Genomic DNA, 3,124 nt, shown 5'->3' with positions numbered 1-3,124 from the left:
TTTCCAGTTGTGGATCTCTGCAATAGTCTGCATCTATTTCAAAAAGAAGCATATTTGGTGAGGGTAAGAACTACATTTATCTGTGGCTGCAAAAAATAAGTATTTAGGATACAGTTTGAAATTGGTTTCAGAAAAATGCAATACTGTCTTCTTGTCCTAGTTCTATGAATCCTCTTGCTAAGGTTACTTGGTTAACTTTAAGGTAACAAGCATTAATTTCATCATATTGAGTTGGTCTCAAGTGCAATATACAATTGTTGGTTATCTCCAATAAAATCACCAGTGTTATATCATTGTAGATACCTTGCCAGTCTAATCATTTTGTGGTTCATAGATTTTACAGGTATGTACAACTACCTATTGCTTTTCTTTGGGTAGCTTTATAGCATCTTCCCTATTTTGTGAGAATCTAGTCTTCAAGGAAGAGATTTCCATATCAGTTCTAACTCAGTTACTCCAAATCCTATACCTAAAGTGTGTGAAGTCTTCAGCAACAGTGACTTATTTTCACTTTCACGAAGGCAGCCAAAATATATGATTTTAAGTGTGTGTGTGTGTGCGTGTGTGTGTGTGTGTGTGTGTGTGTGTGTGTGTGTGTGTAGATGATTCAGCAGCTAAGAGGGTATGTTGCAGATGGCTCTGTGCTGCCTGCATTCCCGGGAAAGGCTGTCTGGAATGAGGAATGAGTCACATACTCAGGTGGCTCCTTGTGAATGTGGGGTAATGAATAAAGGAACCAATCACTAGGCCAGTAGGCAGGACTTCTGGGTTGGATGGAGGAAGAGAGGAAAAAAGAAAGAATTACATCCTTTTTGGAACAGGGACAGTAGAAGGGTAAGATGTAGCTGCTAGAGTTTCCTGGTGAATACTTATGGATTCACCACAGGAGGAATCAAATACTAATAAGGCTTACAAGATTAGGTTTCAGTAGTTGTGCCCAGAGATTGAGTTACCATTGTTTCTGAACTAACTTTGTGTTGTTTTCCTTCGTGCAGCAGCTGGTCTGGGTTCAAGAGAGAAAGGTACAGTGCCCAAGCATGGGTTTGCCTGAGGTGCTCCACAAAGGCTATGGGGGATTTGAAGCACAGGGTTGGTGTGGTAACGACTCACCAGTGGGAACCTAGCAAGCTGGGTAGAGAGATTGTCGAGTTCAGAGTCAGAATCTCCATGAGATTAAAAACAAGTCGGCCATTGCCCACAAGTGAATGGCCAGTTAGGCTGTTGGGGCAGAGGCACAAGTGTGGGAACGTGCCAGTTCTATCTTTTAAAATATTTCCCTCAACAAGGGCACACTATTCTTGCAATGTATCTGGATTTTTTCTCAGAACCCAGGCCAAACAATTTACCATAGCTTTTAATTCTTGTCCAAAGGATTTGATACCTACTTCTAGTCTCTGGAGATAACCTATACATGTACACATACCCATATATGGATATATAGACATTCATCATATTTGATAAGTGATACAAAAATCATATTTATATCACTAAAATGTGAAATGCATAGGTAATTTTCTTATTTTACAATAAAAGATTAGGAAAGAAGAAAAATCTGATTTTTTTCTATAGCATTATGTGAATTTGGAATTATAAAAACCAAAGGACTTCTCTTCCTCTTCTTCTGAAAAGTGATACTGTATCTGGATCCCTCAGAAGCAATATAGCTATTGGTTTTATGATATGCACTGAAGTTCTTTAAGAGATGTTTATATAAAGGTCAATAATCCACTTGAACCTTCTGTTTAAATGTAGCATGACGTACTTTTGGCAGGAAGCAGGCAGAGTATAGTATTAATTAAATAGACGAGCAAATATGTCAGGAGGTAAACTGGTTTTAAATTTGAATCATTTCTTTAATAATACTACAATGAGAAGAAAAATATTAGGGCAAATAATTATTTTAAAATCCCTCATTCTAGGTTTTAGTAACACAGGATTAAGAAAATAAGAAAAACAATAACCTTGGTATCATGGAGCTTACTCTGTAGTTGGGGTTGCAGAGTATTTTTTTAATTGGAAAATGCAGCATAACAAACTAGTTAGTGCCAGAGAGATAAATAAGGTGAAAGAAGGCTCCAAAAGAAAAGGAAAGGATAACAATTTAGGTAATATGGACAGAGAGCATATAAGATGAAGAGCAATGCCAGAAGGATGTGAGAGTGTCAGCCTTGTACATATAAAATTACTATCCCAAGTTAAATATATGAACAATATAAATGTTTCAAGGCTCAAAACAACACAGGTATGAGTGAAAAGAGATTTGTTGGAACACTGACTCTGGGCACAACACTCATCTGAGTCACGTAGGCTTCGGATATTCCAGGAACCAAGGACCGGCCAGAATCCTCTGCTTCAGTTCAGCATTTGGCAATAACCCTAGGCCATTGTTAACTAAAGAAAAGTTTCAGCTGTATGCATTTGTATAGGAAGATTAAAATTATTACATTGAATTAAAGTACATTAATGTCTGTAGACAGTATTATAGACATAGCCCATATTACTATGCTAAATATATATCCAACTATGTGTGATATGTGAGATGCACTCTCTATAGCTTCACAATGTTCACCCTACATAGCCACAGACAACAGGCCTACAACTAGTACTTTTGGTATAATATCCTTTTAGTGATAAATAACAGAAGCTCAAATATCAGTTTAAAGGACATTTCTCCCCCAAGTAAATGTGTAGAGGTTCATACTGGGGTGGTAAAAAAAAAAGGAGGAACAACAATATGAACTAACTAGTATCCCCTGAGCTTGTGTCTCTAGCTGCATATGTAGCAGAGGATGGCCTAGTTGGCCATCAGTGGGAGGAGAGACCCTTGGTCTTGTAAAGATTATATGCCCCAAAACAGGGTAATGTCAGGACCAGGAAGAGGGAGTGGGTGGGTTGGGGAACAGGGCAGGGGGAGGGTATTGGGGATATCAGAGAGGAAACTAGGAAAGGGGATATCATTTTAAGTGTAAATGAAGAAAATATCTAATAAAATAATTAATAAATGGGTTGTGAATATGGAAAACCAAAAAAGAAGAAGAAGAAGAAGAAGAAGAAGAAGAAGAAGAAGAAGAAGAAGAAGAAGAAGAAGAAGAAGAAGAAGAAGAAAGAAGAAGAAGAAGAAGAA

Source organism: Mus pahari, chromosome 2 (genome assembly GCF_900095145.1).
Source record: "Mus pahari chromosome 2, PAHARI_EIJ_v1.1, whole genome shotgun sequence".
NCBI classification, from domain to species: domain Eukaryota; kingdom Metazoa; phylum Chordata; class Mammalia; order Rodentia; family Muridae; genus Mus; species Mus pahari.
The sequence above is the reverse complement of the archived record's forward strand: the minus strand, read 5'-3'. Positions refer to the sequence as shown.